The sequence below is a fragment of the Cardiocondyla obscurior genome, linkage group LG25, assembly GCF_019399895.1.
Source record: "Cardiocondyla obscurior isolate alpha-2009 linkage group LG25, Cobs3.1, whole genome shotgun sequence".
In the NCBI taxonomy this organism is placed as follows: Eukaryota; Metazoa; Arthropoda; class Insecta; order Hymenoptera; family Formicidae; genus Cardiocondyla; species Cardiocondyla obscurior.
The window spans coordinates 1,780,063-1,803,316 of record NC_091888.1 but is presented as its reverse complement, the minus strand read 5'-3'; the positions used below and the strand labels follow the sequence as shown (position 1 = coordinate 1,803,316).

General features: G+C 39.8%; 1 protein-coding gene and 1 long non-coding RNA gene across 6 annotated transcripts in view; one reads left to right on the top strand and one right to left on the bottom strand.

Annotated features, from left to right (window-relative positions):
* The window catches only part of 5-ht1 (serotonin receptor), a 100,763-nt gene extending 86,001 nt beyond the window's left edge, over nucleotides 1-14,762 (bottom strand). For 2 of the 5 annotated variants that reach the window (XM_070672301.1, XM_070672305.1), the window contains exons 1-2: nucleotides 12,881-14,762; nucleotides 9,246-9,501 (exon numbers count right to left, since the gene is read on the bottom strand). The gene's annotated coding sequence lies outside the window, so the exon portion shown is untranslated. The remainder of the gene's footprint in view (nucleotides 1-9,245; nucleotides 9,502-12,880) is intronic. The other 3 variants (XM_070672302.1, XM_070672303.1, XM_070672304.1) reach the window with 3 other exon arrangements.
* The window catches only part of LOC139111799 (uncharacterized), a 70,258-nt gene that overhangs the window by 35,532 nt on the left and 11,472 nt on the right, over nucleotides 1-23,254 (top strand). The gene's annotated exons all lie outside the window — the stretch shown is intronic.

Below are 23,254 nucleotides of genomic sequence, written 5' to 3'. Positions count from 1 at the left end.
GTCGGGGCTGTCGCCTCTGTACTGGGATGTTCTACTGAGAGATTCAGGAGAACATAAATGAAATTGTTATCCACGTATACGGAAGAGTCTGGATTAATACACTTTCACGTGCATTCCTAAATGACATTAGAATTTACAATAAGGGGATAAAGATACACTACGGGAAATCAGACTAAAAGATAAAGAATTCACGATTATTAAAATACACGATCGCAAAATTAATGACTCGAGTTGAGACCGGTGTTGTTTCGATGTAAAAATAAGTCGTTATTAGAGAGAATCAATTAATCACGTAGGATATTTGTAACGCGTAAAAGATAAGCTGCAAGAAGTTTATTTTGATAAATGTCTCCTGACGAACAGTTAGAAAAAAAAAAAAAAAAAAGGTACGACGTATATAACGTCAGTCGAATCGTGGCAAACGTGATATTTAAAATAATTGTGTTTGTACGTCGACCAATTTATTATCTTTTTAATAAATTTTAACAGTAAACCTATCAAAGTTAATAATACTTGCTCATCTGGTAGAAAGGTAAACGAACGTAATTGCACAACTCGAATAATTATTCTTCTCTCGAGCAAATTACATTTATATCACAAGCAGAAACATTGCGCGTCGTATTGGGATGCAAAATTAATGGCTGTGCCGGATTGACTCATAAATTTGCTTCGACATACGTCGTGCTCCGACGATCTCGTTAAAAAGTGCTGTATTCCGAAACATTCGCGTTTCGTTGACATTTACGAAGATGTTTACTTTTTATTACGTTTAGTAGCGATATCTAAATCGGCCAATCCGAATTCGCGCCTGTTGTTTTAATAAAACGATGTAGTCGTCGTAATTTATTTGTTCGAAAAAGAAATCTCGATTAGATGAGAGAAAGAGAAAGAGAGAGAGAGAGAGAGAAGAACGGGAAATCCGTAACAATGAATAGCGTTCAACGTGCGCGATGAACGCACTAAGTCCTATATCGGCAAAAAGGTCTTCGGAAGACTGATAATAAATTGTCTATGACGGCTGATGCGGCATCACGTCGCAGATGACATCGACCCACATGTTACCGGCAAATCGATTTTCCGAAAGCACTGCCTTGTCAAATTGCGCGAGCGACACACCGGTGCATTTAACTCTCTCGTGTATGATCGATGAACGCATTCGGACGCGTCGCGTAAACGCGGTCGAAACCATGATGCCAAAAATCCACGGGGCTTTCGATCAGCCCGTCGCAACTGTACGCGGCACGATAATAGAGATTAAAAAAAAAGTAGATTATTTTGTCCCGAAGTGACGTTAATTAAAATGCGCGTCAACGTCCGTCCGTTCGTACGGATTTCATTTCAGAAATTCAAACGTTCGCTGGTAATGTGTGTCATAATAATAACGTAGTGACAAGGAGAACGTCAACAATGATTTCTATCTCTGGAATATTATGTACATCAGAAGTCTTTTAAAATTCTTTAACATTTTTTTTATTTAAATATATGTCCAATATAAAATTTGATTAAAAAAATAGTTCTAACAAGATTATTTTAATCATTATTTTTACTTACGGGGGTACGATCTATTTTGTTTGCCAGTTTAATAAACAGCATCGAGATCTGCTTCGTTATACAATATTTTTATATGCATAATTTAGGATATGTTTTTTGTATTTTATAATACAATCTAGTTGAAAAATTGCGTAGTGTTCCAATTAACAAATGCGATGTATCGACGTTGAAACTACGGCCGCTGCAAAAAAAAAAAAAAAAAAATATGTCACGCGTGGAATTATCCGGTTTACAGAAATTCTAAAATCTGTCAATTGCGCGTGTTCCGTGAATGCATCGGTCGTGACGGATAATGTATAGTTGGCATACGTATTGCGCGCGTGACGTACTGACGAGTGCATACGCATGTTATGTTATGTCGCAAATGCATTGTTACACTTTTCTCCGTCACAACGACACAGATTCATCAAAATTCCAAAATTAAGCCGCATATATAGCGGTGCCGTTTTCAGCCGCGCCTTCAATAAATCTGGATTAAGCTTTATTAGTTTTCAAAGGTAAATTTATATATTCTTCTCAAACGGAGACAGGCACCGCCGGTTGACACTTTGTATTATATCATTCTGTCGCGACATCGTCTTCGAAAAAGAAAAGAAAAAAAAAAAAGGGAAGGGGCAGACGCTAAACTCAGTTCCCTCTTTAATCCCGCGGCGCGTTTGTCGGTCGGCGCTCCTCACCGACGTTTTTCTCGACGAAAGCAATCGGAAACGTGTCATTAAAATGACATGACCCGGGCCGAAGACATTGTCGAGGGGAGAGAGAGGTCCTCCTGGAAGAGGAGCAGCCGGGAACAAGACTTTTAAGTCCTTCGGGAGAGACGGGGGAGGATGCACAAGAGGGAGCGAACAGTGTAACAACTTAGGGGAAAGTTATTCCACCGGCGCCGGAGAACCTCTAATGAACTTCGAACTTTAATGACGGAGGCTGCTAAATCCCCATCTCACTCTCGTTACAGACGGCGATCGGCTGTGTCTAGGCGCGAACGTAAAAATTGACGTGTCATCTTAAGACCGCGTGTAATTTAAGGCACTTTTTTAAAGCAGGATAAAAAGAACTTTTGAATTGCTGTGAGTAATTTTTTAAACTCGAGAGAAGACTCGTATCTTAACACTTTCTAAAAGACCTCTCCAACACGAAATTAATTAACCGCATGAAAGGGTTAATAGATTTAGAACTAGGTACCGCAGAAGTATACTCGAAATAAATGATAGTCTAAGTAAAATTTATTTTAAAATTATATTTTACCAAAATTTTACAAATATTACGTTACTAGATTTTTCTTCAATTTAGGGCTTTTTAATAACGGTTTTGAGTATGAATGAGATTAGTGTTGCCGATATACTACTAACAGCGTCAGTGACGTCAACGGCGAAGGTATCTTGCAAAACAAACGTTTCGACCGTGGCCCGATTACACCGCTGAAGTCCATTTAGTCGAGTTCCATTTTACATCAAAACGGCTTTACATGTGCACATTTATGATCCACTCTTAACTCAAAATTGACAAAAAAAAAAAACTCACATTAAATCTCTTTTAGGGGGAAGAAGAACCGACGAGTTGTTGCACCGCGATCGCGCGCGAATGGCGTGATTAGTTTTATCAATTAACGATCCTGGCGCGCAATCTCGGCGACGGGTTTTTTTTCGCGATTTTTACAAGCCGCATTCATAACGAGATACTCGTTCAACTGCGACGAAACCAGCGCGATCGTAGGTGGAAAATTATTGCTCGTAATTGGCATCGCGCATTGTGCTAATTTAAATTTTTTCGTGCGCTAATTAAAATTTTAAGTGACTGTTGCAACATACCCTTTCGCATGCGGCTTTTTTTTTTTTTAATTCCACGGTCAGAGATTATTTCACCTTAGTTTCTGCAAGCTGTGAAACAAGCGTTACAAATCGTATTATGTTTGGCCAATTCCTAATTATATCTGCACAATTAATACTGCGTTATTTACTGTGCAATAATTTTTTCTTCCTTTTTCTTCGTATTTAATTGCGGAATTGTGTTACGTTAAAAACTGCACGTTTATCGAGAAAGTTATCCGACGTGGATTTTATTTAATTTTGATACGTCTCACCTATAGTTATCGCGTGCTCGCGGGTAAACTCGATGCGAATACGAATTGAGCAATGCACATCCGTAGGAAAATGCGTCAGCGTGAAAGCGTAAAAATGTGATTGATGCAAAATGAGAGCGCGATAAAGTTTTACGCAGAGCTTGAAAGATTTTCGCGCGACACGCTGGAAAAATCTAACTGCGAATTCGCTAGACGTCGGAAGAGTACGTTAAGGCATATTTTCGGTATATCTTCTGGGTGGCATCCGCGTGTCGTCGTCGTCGTCGTCGTCGTCGTTGTCGTCGTCTTCGTCGTCGTTGTCGTCGTCTTCGTCGTCGTCGTCGTTATCGCCGCCGTGCGTTTTACCGCCCGTATTTTTTACCATTTTTATTGGTGAAAGTGTCAAGCACCCGCAAAATTCATCGCTGTGCAATTTGCGCCATATGATGTACGGCACTCTTAAATATACAAGCGAGTAGGGATATCGTACCCGTGGGTGGTATTCTCACGTTTAGAATCCCGACCGCGTCTATTCGGAGGGGAAGCACGTTAATATTCTAACAAATGGATTAAGTGGCATATTTGCATAATACAACAGTACGTTTTATACATCCTCCTTGGAATAAAATCAGCCTTGTTCTGCCAACGATAAAAGAATTGTAATCAATTGATAAAAGCTCTTGGGTGACGGGTATTTTTAAAATTAACTTTTAAATATGTAACGCTGCTGAAAAGGAACCAGTTAATTTCAAGTAACAATACGCCACGACTAGTTTCATGTAAAAATAAAAATTGATACTTATTTCATGATGTTTGAATATTTAACAATGCGCAAAACCTATTGGTATCTCAAAGAACTCGAGTAATGCGTTTTTAAATGTAAATTAATAATTTAGTATCTTCTTCGCTACCTTTCGTGAAAATAATATTGCGTTACGTTTTCTCCTTTGAAGCTGAAAAACTTTTGAAAACGTGGAAAATCTTTTTAAACCTTCGCAAAGATATCGCGAATTTATTAATACATTCTTCATCCGCTGCCCCAGCACGTATAATTCGTATTTAAAAAATTAATTTACGTCAAGATATATATTGCCGCATAAATATGAAATGCAGTACCTTCGTGTCGCGTTCATTTATTTCAATGCTAATGAAAGACAACGTAATATAATCTCGTTTATTGGAACACGAGGTGACGTGAGCTTTGCGTAGGAATCTCGCTGACGTGAGAAACGGATGTCTCTAATTATCGGTTAAAAATTATTGGTCAAACGTTCACGAAATTAAATAGTTGCTCTACGTATTATAATGCACCGTCGACGTAGCGATTAATAACGGTGAAATGTAAGTAATGTCGACGGCCCATCTTCGAAGCTACGGTTGTTAAAGTTTCGCAGTATTCTTCGCCGGTGTGCCGCACGGAAAGACGGAGCTCTTCCCAAGATTAAAAATCTCACACTACTTGCAACCGTGGTATATACTTTACATCGCTTTACACGAAATAGAGGACGCAGCACGAAACGGCGTCTCTCTAGCGTCTGAGAAAACATCTCTCCCGTCAGGCTACGCCTGTAACGCGTTCTCCATTCGGTTATATTCAATTGGATCGGATCGGTGTTGTCACACAGACCGTTCGAGTGTGACCCGAGAGTTTCGAGGATCTCAGGTTAGAATGTACAAGTAGGCGAAACGAGACAGGTGAAGTGCCTTTTCCGTTTAGAAACACCGGATTTGTGAGCTGAAAAAAAGGATATTACCCGATTCGCGCGGCCCCAAAATAAATTCGCGTCACTGAATGCGAAAAAAAAAAAAAATAATTAATTCATGAACGTCTCTCTCACGTGGAGTTCCTCTTAAGAGATTTATGGTCGGAGATGAAAGTCGAAGAGCATAATAATGTAGGACAGGAGAGTATTATTTATAGAAGGGTAGGCAGGAGTATGGGCGAGTGAAATGTAATGTACCGGAATATTAAAAGAACAAAAAATATTTAGCTGTATTAAATAACATTAATTTAAAGCTGGATTTTTTTGTAAAGCTTTTATTTTAGCTGCCTATAAATTACAGAAAAGAGAAAATTACACAAAAAAAACATAAAAAAAAAAATAAGAATATTAGAAAAGCTACAACAAATCTTTAACCATCGAGAGTTTACACCTACGCAAAAAGTTACAATTACTCTGTCAAGAAATAAAAATAAAATCGAGATACGAAAGATTCAATTTGCAGCCGGAACGCCCCACTTTGTACAATCCCCTGTATCCGGCGAATGATCGAAGCGGATGGAAAAAGACCTTAGCTCCTCTCGCTAATTAAGTTACGAGATGCGCTTCTGGTCACCCGACCGTCCCTTTACCCTTCTCCGCCCGAAACCGGAAACGAGCTGCCGCGGATTATTTCCGCGGGGCGAAATGTAGGGCGAAGCCCCGATAATTAACGCGAAAGCTGCGACGTGCCGTCCCCGAAATAAACATCAATCAAGCGGCGAGTGTTAACTTATTAAGATAAAGATTACGTCACGACGTTGCGGTGACGTCGCTGGGGCACGTGATAATGACACAATACGTCCGGCTTTGTATTTTCAACGGGAGTTAAAGTGGCCCTTCGCCGACCCTTGTTGAAAGAAAATTAATGACGACGCGCGCGGCTGAAGATAAAATATTCTTTTCTATCTGTCCCGTATGTAACGTCGTCGTCCAGGTGCTCCTGTAATTTTAGATTGCTTGGTTTAGTCTGCAAACGCTGCGCGACTGCTACCGACGACCGTGAGTGCAAATTCAATCGTCACGTGCGACGGAGATCGTCGTGGTAAAATTTCCGGAAAAATTCCGGCGCTTCCGTCCGACCTCGTTCCCTCGTGAAAACCGACTGCCCCTGCAAATGCAAAAAGCCGTCGCGTCTGAATTATTCCGCACCTTACGTAGAGCGATTTAAGGAATAAAAAAGAAAAAAAAAAAACTAAAGGCTAGGTAAAAATAGTCACATGCAAATAACGAAGGCACCGGTGAGATATTCACTCCCCTGTTATCTTGAAAACAAAAAATCAAAAAGTAATCGATAGATTGTGAACGATTAAATAACTTCTCTTTTCGCGAAGATCATTTTCATAGAACACGAAGTGAACTTTTTTCTTCAATATAAAACAGATAATCTGCAAAGCAGTCTTCGAGCTGTTAAAAAGAATTGATGCAATTATTTCCCTCCCGGGAATCTGCTCGGTTAAAATGTAAATTAGCCGTACCGCTTGCGATCCGCGAATTGCTCGATTTCTCTCTTTTAAAAGGAGCACTTAGACTCGATCAACCGGCTGTAAAAGCGGATGGGTAATCGCGGGTACCTCGAACTACCTCTCCGTAACAGCGAGGCCCTCGAATACGTGTATTCAACAAGTTTCGTATTTCTCGCTGCGGCAACAACGGCGACGTCAATGTAGCGTTAGCCGAGGTTACAGTGTTACGTGGATTAGCGAGAGATTTATGCCCAGTCAGATTAATACCAAAAGCTGCCCGGTACGGATAAGCTTTGCACCTCTACGTCACGGAAGATACTTCAACCGAGATACATTTGTACCGCGCTGCACGCGGAAAAACTAGATTTCAAAGCGCGAAAAAGGTTCGAGCAGTTTATTTTCCGCGTCCCCAAAAATTTGCTATACACGCTTTTCGCAGCGCGTGTCAAAAATGTTTTCGACGCCGACATCGTCCGCGTCTACTATTTATTACAGGCCGTAATAACGTTATTCCTATGTAAAACTCGAACATGCTTCCCATTATCTTTTATAACGACATATACATATATAAGTGTGTAAAATGAAAGAATTTATATCAGACGTACGTTGTAACGGGCGCATTTACATATTTTATGTGTTACGCTGCAAAAAAAAAAAGAAAGAAAAAAAAAAGAAACATTATTTTTCATAACGTGTGCAAATCTTGTAATTCGCTTAATATATTCAAGTATACATATGGCTGTAATTTTTTTTCTGGGCACGCGAAGTTAATAAAGAACAGCGTTGAAATGTGGGCGTAGCGCAAACTTTTAGATTAAACGAGATCGCGCACCGGTTATTGGCTTATCTCTTTGACTTTGCTATTACTTATTAACTGCACGCAGAATTCCTAGTCGCGGCGGTGCAGTAGGGGCGAGCGTGGCGGCGATATCGGTGGTAAGTCAAATATAATATCAATCTAGTGTGAGCAAATCGATCGTTAATCTACCTAGGCGATATTGACTGTCGTATCCGGCTTCGTGCGAAAACCACCGCGTGCAAAAGATACGTGCGACCTTATACATAGGCGAGCAGCCGCGAGATAATACATATTGACATTAGAAGATACTGGGCCACTTCTACGACGTTGGAATATTGAATTTCACGGGAATTGAGAGATCGTGTAGCCGCGGTTGCTCTAATCGAACTTTCACGCAGCGCGATTTAAGCGCCGGGATGATCGTATAATTTTCTATCCGCTATCGGTGGGACAACACGGGAAAACGTTCGCGGCAGGTCATCGAAATAATTCGAAAAATATATAGCAGTTGTGCATGGCATTTCATTGTCTCCCAAAGTGTATTGAATCGGGTTATTTGCGTAAACCGGATTTAAGCCGATCGGCTCCCGCAATGGTAAAATCCATTTCGCACTGCAATTAATTCTGCATTGAAATATCAAGACCGCGACATGTATTTAATATAAAAAAAAAAAGAAATAAAATTAATAAAGCCGATGCAAGAAATGAAAAAATTTTTACGTGAATCGAGGCAAACCGTCGCGTAATGATTGCGTCATTTGTATCAAATTATTTAATAAACGTTCGTACTTTAGGCAATGTGCCACGTGACGTTATTCGGCTGTGACGAATTTTTGGCGGAAATGCCGAACTAATAGTTTTTGTATTTTTTTTTTTGACTGAGCTGCACAGACCGGATAAGCCACACGTGACAATTGACAATTTGATCAATTTCCCTTCCGCATCGCTAATAAAATCCGTCAATTCCCATCAGTGCAGCGTTCACTATACATTGGGACGCCGTCATCATAGCACAATGACGCGCGGCGGTGCGTTGTAAACAACAATTACCAATCCCGTTGCCCCTCTGTCCGCGGCATTGACATCCAAACAACATTAAATGCAGTACGCATCGTAGATAATTACACGACCGCCATTATAGCGTGAGGTTGCTCCGAAAATATCGCCGGTTTGCTGGCATATTATAGCAACAATCGAGTTTATCGTCATAAAATCGTAAAAATTTGATAGAAAATATTAACGCAATACTATATTTTGCGAAATGATAAGATTTAATATTAGACATGACTAGCACATTTGTATCTATGTCAAAATAATCAATTATTTTGGTCGTCGAAAAGATATAAGATGGAACTGTTTAAATCGTAGATACGCGACTTTTATTATTTTCAGAAAATGTTAAAATAACTTTTGAACTTTTGTTCTACATTTACTTTTACTTGTCACCGGGGATGCGTGAGAAAATTCTTATTTGCACTTCTACACGACTTTAATTTTATCGGATACACATCTCTTGAGATTCGCTACGTAATGCGTATTTGATCTCCTTTTCACCCCGTTGCGAGACTCATAATTTTACAAAATGAAGTTCAAAAGGGAAAGGCACCTACCTGATGATCCACGATGCAATTTATTTCGCTATGTGCCGGAAATTTATCACAAGACTGTCTTCAGTGTTAACGATGCTGGGTTATAACGACGAGATGGCGAATATACCGCACCGACGATGTCGTGCTCGATTTTCTCGACGATGATTTGCAGCGAGTTTTCCCTCCGTTAGCGTGTTAGCATCTTGGTGACTCTCGTCGGTGTAGTAAATAATTAAATCATCTGGTCATTACATCGGAAGAGGAAGGACCACGTGCGCTATTGGGTTTATAATATTTTTATCGTTTTAGTCAACTTGGATCGGTATACATTATTGGCGAGAGAGTGCGAGAGAGAAAGTGAAGACGGTGGAAAAAGAGAGAGAGAGAGAGAGATAGAGAGGGATATATACCTGCCGAAAATTTCATTAACGGCCATTTATTTCTAACGAATACCCAATTATGTCGGTCGATAATGTGCAACCGCACTCGCCAGTTGACGTAATTTCAGTTAAGCGCCACCGCCGTTGCCGCTACGAGAGAAAAGGGTGGATCCGGGAAATCTTTAATCCCCGCGTCGGCTTTCCAATTAGTTGCTCTACTACTCCCTTTCCTCCTATCGTTCTTTCGACATCGAAGCGAGAGAAAGAGAGATAACCAAGGAGAAAGAGAAAAGAGAAAAAGACGGATAGATAAAATGTTACGATAACGATTTGAAAACCACTAACTCTGTTACTTCTGATCGAATCTCGCACGCGTCTTTATACTGTCGTCGTCTGTCTGCCTTGATTGATCCGAAAAGGTATCGCGTCAGTTGCCCGCGATAAGAAGATCGTAACCCCTTTCCATTGGCGACGAGCACAAAGGGGGATTGACGACCGTGTTAACGACTCTTTCGGAAATTGCCGACATCGCGGAGCGGCGAAGAGAAATTAAACGGTCACCGGGCTGAACGAACGTTTTTAGGGAGGGAACAAACAAAGCGTGTAACAGAACCCGCCGGGTGATCGTCTTCTCGAAGGGAAACCAACTTTCGACGCTACTGCGCAACAAGGCCTCGAGAAAGCTGCCTGGTAAGCAATGTAGTTACAAGGGGTCGAAAACGAGAAAATGTTCCCTTAGAGAATTGCCTGAGAGATTGCTGGGCATTGAAAAATTAATTAAGAGGATGGATAAAGGATTTGAAAGAATTTTTATACTTGAATACCATTTCTTTTCAAGCTCTCGAAATTTTTGTATACGTATAAACGGCGAGAATAAAAAAAAAAGATTGTATTTGCACGTATATTAATATAATAATTAATTTTTTTTAAATTAAAATATAGTTGATAAAGAAAAAGCAAATACAAATTAATAAAATATAAATTAAATCTTTTGTGAATTTCATAACTGCTTATATGATTTTTTTTTTTCTCGATTATAAAAGATATATTGAAAATGATAAAAGTTTTAATAGATTATAGTGAATAATTTTATATATTTTTAATTTTGTAAAATACGTTTCAGTATTTTTTAAGAAACCAAGTGTAAAAATTTTTTAATAGTTTAAGTAGAAACTTGCTAAAAGAATTCTCACTAAGGATGTTGAAAGATATATACACATTAGATTCACTCAAAGAGGTCTGTAATTTCTACGTTCTCATAGCATTTTGGAATGTTCGTTGTGGCTGAAAAAGCCCCGCAAATCAGTGGCGTGTTCTTAGCAAGAAGAATGCAAATTTAAATTTACTCGAAAGAGCTTATACCTACAATTAAGCAGAAAATTAAGAAACTGCTCCGAATGGAAAATGACATTTTTAAACAAAATTATAAAATATTTCTATACTTTTAAAAAAAATGCTACGGCACATATAAAATAAATGTTATAAATAAAAATAAAACTAAATTAAAACTTTTTATTTTTTATATTTAATAGAAAATTTATAAGATGCCGAAAAGAGTGTTAGCGATTACAACTTTACCCTTTAACTGCTCAATTTTTTTGTAGTTTCCTGGAGCGTGCGGCTTTAAAAGCGATTCATAACAAAACTCTAAATGATAGAAAAATTAGTTCTTCCCGGTGGAAAGCGTAACAGTTTGAAATTTTATTGTTCTCCGAAATCCATTCGCAATAAAGGACGTTACAAATCGGCGACGGGATTTGGGACGTGGGAGAAATACGGGTAGTACTGCCGAGTGTAAGCAATTCGTAACTGTTTAACTCTCGTACAGTTTGCCAAGACGCAAGAAGCGGCTAACAAAAGTTCTCGGCGCTGTAAAGTTAGAAGTGAGGTGTACTCGAGGCGATGGCTGAATACTTATTTTTCTTAATTTTATGGCACAGCTGCTATTAAAAAGGGATTCGTTTATTATCGAGGGAACCATGAAAGAAGTAGCGGGAATACGACTTTTCCTCGATCTGCAAGACAATCGGGACTTGATAAAAAAAAAAAAAAAAGAAAAATTTAAAAAAAGGTCTGATTTAGTTCAATTCTTATTTCCTGAAAACGGCATTGAAATAAAAAGAATGAAAATGTAGAATAACGTAATCTCAAATAATTTAAATTTATGCAAAAGATATTTTTCGGAAAGTTTAAAGGCAGCTTTTATCTTGATATGCACTTAAATTTTAATAAATACTTAATACCTAAAATGAGATGTGATAGGAAGAAAGATCAATTAAATCTCATTATTATCGATAATTACTTAACCGTAGCTACTTAATTCTCCTACGTTATTAAACTTCATTAAGGAACTCGTGACCGATCGACGGCAGAATTTTAAGCAGCGGCAAAAGGCGGTCACGGTCAGACCAATACGATTCGTAACTACTTAATCTCCTTGACGTGCATTTGCATCTCGCGAAAAACTCGCTTTTTATCGACAATATATTGGAAAGCACAAATCCACCTATATTTAGCGGAGTAATTAGTTAATTCTCCCTACTTTCTCTTGGACCCGAGGGACAGAAAAGCCACAAGGAGCTTTCGTCTTGTTTACTCGGTCAATTTATCGCGTCCGCGGCTCGCTTCTGAAATCGAGTGTCAGTCTCGACAGCGAGTTGCACGCGTTTTACCACTTGGCCTTTTTTTTTTGATAAATAAATCCCTTTGTGAGGACGGACTAAGCTCCTTCAGGGTCGGTAGAGAACAACTGAGGAAAGTTCTATTTGTCATCCGCATCATCCTGCAAAATCGAATTTTTCTTGTGCGTGAAAAAAAGCACAAAGCGAACGTAAGCTTTAAAACATGCGAACGGAATTGAGACTATCGTGAAATAATAATCGTTATTGAAACGTTATTTTGTTATAGATTGATTTTTTTAAAACATTAGTCGAAGCAAACAGGTATTTAAATTTTGCTTTTGGAAAATAGATTAATCTTAATTAATATCTACGAAAACAGCGTTACTTCTCTTTCTCTCTCTTTCTTTTTTGCTCTTGTTCTAGTTAATTTTTTTTTCGCGAAAGCACCCTTATTCGATCACGATCGAGACTCTCGGAGGACGATCGACATCGAGATCGTCTAAGTTGGAAATTATTCTAATCCGAGAAGGACTTTATTTCCGCGGTATAATCTCGATCAATGGATAATATCCCATAGTCGATTTGAATTCTTGTGAGGGAGAAGATCGAGATTTTGAGATTCGAAAGGCTCTGAACTTTTCAATTTGTCTGATACCCGTGTTACGTCGATGGGTAATCGGCTGGCGATCGAGTTCTCGGCTTGCAGGTCGTCGGGGCGAATATCCACGAGCTTGCGAATGGAAGCGGGATAATCGCGGTGGCAAATATCGGAGGATGGTCGCGACGACTATGTTTGTTTCACAGCCGCTCTAAGCCGCAAATAACGAGGGATGGTCGGTCGACGGTAGGATGGGATCAGGATCCCGTATTCTTTTACGATATTTCTGCTCTATTCTTTCTTTTTCTTCTCTTTGCCTCGTTTCCTCTCCCATCCTCTTCACCTTCGAGTAACAGACGCGCGTGACGGTTCTTCAGTATTATCGCCGAGACGGGATAACGCAACTAGAAAAAAGGCCCTCCGGCATGGCAATCTGCCATCGGCGACCGGCTCGAAGATGTAAAATTGCAATCCGTGGTCACTGCACGTTCGTTTGCCCGCGAGCAACAAGTTATACACCATAACCAGCAGCGCACAAAGAGAACGGGAAAGTGGACGGATCTCTGCGCTGTCGACCGTCTTTTTTAAAACGGACAAAAGTCAGACTAAAAAAAAAAATAAAAAAAAAATTAAATAAAATAAAAAAAGATAGGTTTCTTAAGCTCGTTGACTAACGCTGACCGTGGTTTAATCGATCCTTCGTTTATTCGTATGCGGATCGCGTCTGTTGCGATATAGAATATAATATTTGGCATGTTGTCAACGGAAATATTTTTCGAGTTCTAATCATCACGTCATTCATCTCGTTTTGTAACATAGATGGAGTTGGGCCGAATTGCATCAATCATGTAGGTCGAGTAAACTTGGTTCAACGATTGGCTATCTCTTTGTAGATTATAGTTCTACCTATGATATGAACAGGGAGAGAGAAAATTGACTTAACCGATATCAGAGCCCTAAGCGACGTTACTAGAACCGACCCTCAGTCAATCACGGTTTGCGTTAATCGACGTTGGTGAAACCAGCCCGTAGGAAATTTAGCCCTCGCTCCGTCAAATAACGGCTGCATCCACTGAACTTACATTCATGCTTGAAAGTTTCATTTATCTGCTCGAATAACGAAAGCCCGATGCAATTCTATTTAATATTTACGAAACTGAATATACAAACATATCAAAATAAAATATTTTTTCTATTAATCGCAGAAACTTTTGAAAACATATATAGATTTAGTGGATTGCGAAGACAAGTTTTAAATTGGAACGACAAAAAAAATAATAATTGAAAGGTAGGAAAAAAAAAATGAAACTTTGTTGTTGCCTCGGTTAATTTTCGCGATCGCGATCAATTAACACGCGCGTCTTGACGCACGCTCCGATCGTAGACTTATCTCACGAGAATCTTTTCGGGAGGGTGAAAGGAGGGAGGGAGATAAAGAAACGTGAGAGTCGGAAGATCTATCGATGCACTCGTTCTCTCGTGAAAGTAACGGGGAGGAGAGGTGGGGAAAGAATTACGTGATCGAGCGTGTAAGTTCCAAATTATTGCGCGCGTAGTCGAGATCGTGCAGGTCGTCGCGAATCTTTCGTCCGTTCGTTTGTTTGCGTTACCGATATCCCACCGGTGGTCGGCGACGGACAGTGGGCGATCCGGTGGTCCGGAGTACCGTGCCAGTACTGGTACTGTAGAGTTTGTTATCGAGTAGCGCGGAGTCGCGAGAGAGAGAGAGGTAAAGCGCCAGGGTGGTGGCAGCTTTGCTTGGCTGACAAGTAGATAGGACCGGGTACCACGCAAGCGCCGATTCAACCCTCCCCGTTCGTCACCCTTCCGACACTCCACCTTACCCTTGCCCCCTTTGGTCCCCCTTGTACGCTCGCACGTCGCCCAAACCCTCATCCAGCCCTCCAACCCTCTTTCCCTCTCTTACCGGCTGGCTTTCTCTATACCTCTTCACCTCTCGATACCCTCGGGCGAGCCCGGCCCTTCGACTTTTCCTCGCTTTTCCATCTTCTTCTGATCGCGCGAACGTCCTCGGAGATTCGATTTGCCACCCTCGCGCGCGCGAGAAATCACTGATCTTCGACGACCAGCCACGACGACGTGACGACGACGACGACAACGGCCGTGCGATTCGATTTTCGAATCGGCGCTTCTCGCCGATGACATTTTCGCGATACGCATTATCGTGCTTTAAATAATGAGCGCATTTGCGAGAGAAGTTCCCGGTACTTACGCGAGAGCAGCTTATAAGAGCGATCGTGAATATTTACCAGTTAACCTTTGACTAGAATTTTGTCACATTAACGCTGCTCTTCTCTTTCTCTCTCTCTTTTAACTTGTTGAATTATTAAAAAAACATATTAATACCATGTTTCTTAAATTTCTCTTTTAATATAAGGTTTTTTTTGTACAAAAATTATTTACACGATAATTAAAACCAATAAAATAATAAATATCAGAACGGTTAATATGATCTGACATGTGAGTAATATCAGATATTAAATACCGCGCAATTGATTGAAAAACCAATTACAGAATTTATTAATTAATTGCAATTATTTTCGGATTTTATAAATAAAGTAAAAAAAAAAAGGTCTTTCTCGTTGAGGATTTATCACTGCGCTGCTTGCAATATTTCGAAATTCAGCATCGTCTCGTTTCAAGAATTGAAAACGCTTCGGTCTTTTGCGCGCGTGCAATTACTCGCCTATCGTTAATCTCGAGTCGGTATTATATATTTATGTTGGTCTGAATTGCAACGCTCGAATAATTACGACGACACCGGCTGTTCTCCGTGGCGTCGTTTACGCGCCGTAAATTCCGACGTTCTTATCTGCTTCTGGCCGATACTAAAGGATTTCCTTTAACGCACGTCAGACGAAGGTTTTATGCGCGAAACGTGAAGGACAGACAACTTTTTTTTTTTTACAACCAACAAAGGCAATAGATGAGTAACGCGTATAACGAAGCAATTAACTTTAACTTTCTTCTTCGCAACTTCTTAAATTCTTTTATTTTTTTTTTTTTTATAAGAGAAGCAGTTTCTATCAGCGGATTGATAACAACGTAGATACAAAAGACACAGCAGTTAAATTAAACGAGGAATTAATAAATAAATTTAAATATAATAAATTAAACCGGGATTTCAATTCACTAAACTGAAAGTGTGTTTGAAAAGTTTGAAAAGAGCATGTGTGGTTTATACTAAAACCACGGATATTTAAGGTTCCGAAAAACAATTCTCGCAATTCATTGTCCCAAAAACCAACAGAGGCTATTTTGCTTTCTCCTCCGACCACTAGCCCTCTTTGAACTACTCGGTTCTTAGAATTCTGCGTTTTAGTACCCTTTTACTATTCTTTCATCCTGTGGGCTCTCGTAGGCGATTTGCCCTTTAAGCGCATGTAGAAATAGAAGGTAGATAGAGAGAACGGTATAGTCGCGTGTGCAGAGGTTCGCAACCTTTCATTGAGAACTTTTCTATAAATTTTTATTTTATTTTATTCGATAGAATTTCGTCACAGACGAAATCGAACGTGTGCACTGGCTGGGGTTCATATAATTTTCCTTTATTCTCACCAATTAAACGTGCACTCGTTTACGTCGTAATTGTGTCACAAGCCCTAGCTTGTGAATCAATATGTTGTTACTGTACTATTCATATGTGAATAGATTTATATCGGAAAAGCGGCGAGCGGGGAAAAAGATGAAACAAAAAGTAGCGGTGGAAAATGTTCGTCATCAAGGGCTTGTTATTTTTATATGGCAAAATCGCTCTTCCAGTTTGTCGCAAATTAAATAACGGCTTATTTCGAAATCCTCTTACGTGTTGGTAAATTGCACGGGGAGCGGGCGGTCCCAGATAATCGGGACGGAATAATTCATTAGCGGAGTCGCGATCTTGACGTCGGGGCAAGTCTTTTATTGAGGCACGTCGATTGCGGGCGCAAGCGGCGCATTTTCAAGTGCGCTCCTCGATGAACTGAATGAGACGTCGAGAGAGTAATGCCATTGAATTCGACCGCGCCGATTTGATACGCGGATAACAGTGTATTATCGATACCCCGCTGCGTTCGAAATTCGCCCTGTTTAAACGCGGGTGGGCATTGGTCCATGCCGGCGGCGGCTTTAGAATGCCGGTTTGCACCCTCACCGGCTACGCCACTATCGGTCGACCGAGTATTGATAGGACCAGAGGGTGAGCAGACATGGGTAAGAGAGTAGGAAATTCAACGAGGGAACCCGGTGTGGCTGGTGGCTCTTACCGTTTCGCACCCCCGCTTTCCGTTCTGTTGAACCGACCGTCCGTCGACCGACCAACCACCTTCGGTGCGTCTCCTCTCTTTCATTTTTTTTTTTCTCTTTACCTCCCCCGAGCAAGTTGCCGTTCGAGCAAACGCCGCGCGCGGCGAGCTTTTAGGGAATTAACGTCCCGGTTTGTTACAATAACCGTATTATCGTATTTTCGCCAGTAATTATCGTTTTCTCATCGCCGACGACGTCGCTAGACGGCGACGAAACGCCAGGCTGCACGTTTTTTCGTCGTTTCGATTGCGACGACAGCACGTAGAATAGCACACGGTTCTACTAATTTACCCGGGACGAGATTCGAGAACGGCCGGGAGATTCGGGCGTACCAGCGCAAGAAACACCACGTGAAAAACAGAGGATATTGCCGGCGCTCCTGAGAGATTTCTCGTGTCGGCGCGCGTTTCTGGCACCCGTGGGTATTAAGAATGTTCTTTTATCAATCCGACATGTATACCATTTTCTCCGATAATTTTCCCGCTACAACTTTTACGACGTTTGCTTTTACGGCGCTCGCTGTTGAGAGGAAATCGCTTACGTGCGCGCGACATCGGATGTTCCGCAGAATTTGCATCAAGCTGCAGGGAGTTTAGCGAGAATTTGAGTACATACGAATTTCAATATTGCCTAAATATCTTGAAGTTCCAAATTAAATCTGAAATTAAGATTACGCTGAAACAGAGGTTTACATTTCGAAGTGAACCGAGGGTTAATTCTTCTTAAACCATTTTTAAACGACAGGACGACACTTTTGGCTTAAAAGAGGTCGCGTTCGCAAATATAATTATTATTTAATGCGACACGTTCACATCATAACGCGCGCCGAAGCCGATGCTATTCTATTCAAATACAAAAGTCCAATTCGAATCGAAGTAATTTGACGTTACCGAAGTTATCAAAATTCTAAAAATGAAATTGTACGCGGCATACGCTCGCGTTAGTTTTTATTTTTTTTATTTCCCAACATTCTATATCGCATTCGGACAGTTTAATCAAGAGCTGCAAAGCATTGCAATGCCGTAGCTTCTAATAAAAGATTTTTCCTGTCATACACGCAAGATTGCAATCAGATGTATCGCGCAGCGAGCAGCACGAACGCGGGTCACTTGATATGATTAAAATTCATTAGTTTCGTGATTCGGAAAAATCGCTTCATTCGAGGATTGCCGGATGAAAAATTATGTTGATGGTTGCAAATGTATGTGCGGACCTTTGCCTCGACACAAATTACAGATTGTTGCATGAATATTCAACGTATAGGAAGCGCATTCGCATGCAACAGACCATGCATCTGATCGCGCTCCACCCAGTAATGTTCTAAAAATAGTCCAGCACATTGTAAAGACTCCCGATATTTCATTCATTGTCGCAAGATATATCGATCCGCTCGTTATTCGAGCTACTCGCTTCGCGCTATCGGTCCGCCGTGTTACGGGAGAATAATGCGATAATACTAGCGGCAATTAAAATAGTTTGTTCAAATAATGTCGCGCAACTTGTTTATAATCGCGGAGTAATGAAAGCCACAACATTTGCCGTGCGTTCAAAAATAATAAGAAGGCGCCCCTTGTTGTGCAATATCGCGATGAATAATATTTTTTTCGACGCACGTACGAGCAACTTGTTGACTTTAGAATATTGTGATTTGGCGGAGGAATCACGAAATTGCGAAACTTCCTCTACCGTAATGTGCGTTCGCGATTGATAGAGCTTCCAATAGAGGCGACTCTACTTCTATAAGAGAAGTTTTCGACCGCCTTTAAGTTAGGACACGTGTTGCCGGAACGTCAGTTCCACGTGACAGGCCGGGCCGAGCTAATAAAAAGCGAAAATACGGTTCCTTCATACCTGTCTATTTAAGAACTGTGCGAGACCTAGAAAAGTCAGATTATGCCTTACAATTTTGCTAAATAAATACGTTTCTCCGTTAGAAAATAGACTAAATGATCCAAATGATAAAATATATAATTAACGAAACGTTATTTGTCAGGTCCGAGACATTTTACTTGAATTAAAATAACATTACGAATAATAAATCGAAGAAATATAATTATACAATTAAATAACGACGATAAGATAATATTTAATATTATATATTAAAATAAATGTTCCACATACCGTTTTTGTCATGTCTTTTCAATTGTATTTAAATTTATTTTGCAATTTGTAATCAGTCGCGTCGTTGTTACAGATTAAATAACATATTTAAATTAAATTGAAACAATATATTACCTATAATGCAATAGTAATAATTCGTTAGGACTAATATTTAAAACGTATTTTTTATTTTGTATGGAACAGTCTCGTAACGTTTATTCATAGAACGATAATCGTACAAAAAAAATATTTTTGACATATAATACTTTTGCGGTTATGCCCGGACCGGCGATTATATTATAGCGTTTGGTTGCGGCTCACGTACGCTAGCCACCGTCGCCGCAAACAAATGCTATAATCGCCGTTATTGAGATCTCGAAATTCAGTTGTCGTCAAATCGAGGTCTAGCGTAAATGATACGCGGTAATCTCGCTGCGCTTACACTCGACGCTGGACAGTACCTCGTCACTTGATATTTAAATCGACGGATCCGTAAAATGTGTGTGGTACAGGGAAAAGGTTCTCCAAGTACGGTGAACAGCAACCAATAATATGGGCTTGTACGTTTAAAGCAAAAGCTAGCCGACGGGTTAATCACGAGCGATTCAATGACTCGCTGGAAAATTAGAGCGCGGACGGAAAGCCTGGCCTACGTATGCACGTATGCTTCGTGTTTAAGCGCGGCGATGTACTGTAAATGCAAATAAGAAGGACGGCAAAAATGCAACCGGCTCGCATATACAATTTGCATTTCTCTCGAATCGCAAATACGATAAACTTTTCGGCCCGATGGTTAGGTTGGATCGTTGTGGAAAATCGACGACGCGAGGTAGCCGCGTTAATACTTATATTCGAGATTCGTTAATGCCGCGCCGTTATATCCCGACGCAATTAAGTTTTAATAGGTTTGCGATTGGGTTGTTTCTAAAATACATCGCCGATAATCCGGTGGTATTGAGAGCGAGCGAAACGGGAGTTTGTTGAAATAGTCGCCTTAACACGGCGACGAATCGGCACGGCGGCGCAACCAAGTCAAAATCAACATTTATTTTCACGCTTCGCGTAGCCGTTCTTAATTACGCTGGTAAATCGCGTCTCACGATCACTCGCGCGATCCTAGCAGCTTCGCTGTATTATAAATGCAACTCGCATAATGCCCGTAAGTAACAGCTGTGTACGTTAACACGTGCCGGAGGCAGGCTGCGCGAAAGCTTCACGTTCCTTTTCCTCTTTACGGTCGTCGCATCTATCCACAGAATTTAGGGCATTGACACCCAGGATTCTACGTGCAGGTCGCTTTATCCGACTTTAACGCAGCAGGGATTTCGCGAAAATTTAGCACGGGTTGATCCGACGTAATAGAAAAACAAGAGAGAAATAATTTTAATAGCAAATTAAGATAACGAGAGAAATATTAATTTTTAAAAAACTAGAAGAGAAAGGTTACAAGTAACTCTTTGTTTTTTACGGCGATTTGTAAGTACGACTAAACGTTCTGATATTTATTAACAGTTTTAGTTTTCGTAAAAGGTCTCTTAGAGAATAATCTAAAGTATTATAATGTAATTCTAGACGTGCTCCGATATTTATAGACAAATAGAAAAATAGATCGTCTATCGGAAGAAATCGAATCGTTCACATTGCCGGTTCGGAGCTTTTGATCCCAAGGGTATACGCTTTCAAGAAAGAAGTCGTACAGAATGAAAGATGGCCCTGCTTTTTAATGGCCAATTGATCGAGTACGGCATTGGCAAAGGGTCAGCACGTGGCTGCGAAGGATTAAGAGGAGAAATGGATTTGTTCGTTTATTATTGGATCGCGAAAAGCGACGCACGACCGAAGTCTAAGAACAGTACGGATGCCGATATCAAAACACTTTGGCAAAGCGAGAACGGTGAAAGCAATATCGTCATCGTCATCGTCGTTGTCGAAATTACAGTGTTGAAAACGAGAGGCGAACAATACGGGTTTGTAGGTAGGAAGTAAAAGGTATATGCACCCTGCACGACTCTCTTCCTCTGCATCGGTGCATGCACGTATAGGAATTTCTGTACGTTCAGCAGTTTAAGCGTTCCTCGACAAACGCAGGATTTAGCCTGATTCTCCTCGCACAAGTTCCTCTTTCGAAATTATTCATAGAGATTTCCAAGTTTTTAAGTCAGTTTGGCTCGCCTGAAAGAGATGGTGGTCTCTCATCAACGACGATAAAAATCTGAGGGTTAACACAAATTCAAGACCTGACTGTTAAATTCTGACCACTCAACAGATAATTACGAGTTTTAGATAACTTCGCATATGTCACGTCTTTGCGCAAACATAAAAAAAAATTTATCATCTTATACGCATTAAAATATTTAATGTTAGCTTTGAAAATAATTTTGATAAGAAAGATTTCGATTAGAGATTGGTTGAAGAGTTTTATTAGAACGTGACATGAATAGACTGAAAATTCGCCCGGAAGAAGTCAAACGTTAATTAAGATAAATACAAGTTGAAATAGAAAATTCAAAATTTTACTTTCAAAATACACAATAGCTCTGATCATGTTGAAAGAAAGTTGACCAATCTCGGGAGAATTATACATTGTAACTTTCAAATTTAAAATTAATCGAAAAGTTACTTCCGAGCGTAATGTCGAAGCAATTTGTTCACCGTGAAAAGTGAATTTAAATCAAGTGCAATTCGGATTTGATTCTTCTTTGGAGACAGTCCACGCGATCACGCTATTTCAGGAAGAGACATCGGAACGGATAAGCCAACTCTAATTGGCATGAATTACGTTCGCGAACTTGAGCTAGTCTCGGTCTAGATAACGTGAACTTCCTTCGTGCTATTCTGGAGTACTTATGTCCATATGGCGATTAATAACGCAACGATAGTTTACGTAGTCTGTTCGAATTTACAAAGCGAAATTTACGTTATTCTGGCGACCCGCCCAATTTAGCGAAATGACTCATAATCAGAATTGGAATAAAGTATCGGTTGGTACCCAGGAATTCGAGCTATTCCATTTTATATATAACACATAAATTAATAAATTTAATTTGAAATTAAAATAAAAATGAAGTAAAACATTGCGCGCAATTTAAGATACGATAAATAATGAAATGTAAATTTTTAATGTAGAATGCAGCAAAAAATTCCCGTCCCACTTAGACAGACTGCGGACTGTCGGTTGTATATACTTTTAATATTTTCTGTAAGTACAACCGGTGTGGTTAAAAATTTTTGATGCATTCTACACATCTGATTTATCTGAAAGCAATATAATATTAGCACAAATAAATATATGTAATACATGTATACAGGCGCGCGCCTGTATTTTAATTAAAGGTAATAAGACAATTGTCTTATTTAATTAAATAAAGATTATTTAACTAAATAAAGAATTTGTAGAAAAAAGTATGCAACTTGCCAATCTGCATGAGCATCAGCGGAGTTGTAGATTTCAGGCGGTGGCTGTAACATAAAATAAAACATATTATTGTAGACATGAATATTGGTTAATCAAATTAATAAAAAAAAAAAGTAAAAGGGATATTTAATAAAGATTTTATAAAATAAATTTATGCTCACCTAAGAGTTGCTCCGCCGATGCATGACGCTCCTTTTCTGAGATGGGACGTGTCGAGTCATCTTTTTGCGCACTGGAAACTCGCGAAATACTATCATTATTCACTAACGCTATCACTCATAATTTAAATTATCACTCATAGTTTAAATTATTATTAAAACACGACACCCCGTATTATAAACGAAAACGCGAAACTGTACACTCACACTCACTCACATAATATTTACCGCGCACTTTATTACACTATGACTAATATTCACCGCGCACTTCATAACACTATGACTCATATTCATCGCGCACTTTATTACACTATCACTCATACCTAGTTTAAATTATTACAAAACAAGGAAAAATTGTTCGAATAGGAATTTAAAACTACTAAAATACGCATCGCACAATCCGGCGTAACGCGAATCTCTCAAGCAGCAGATGCCAATTTCCCGAATTGCGTG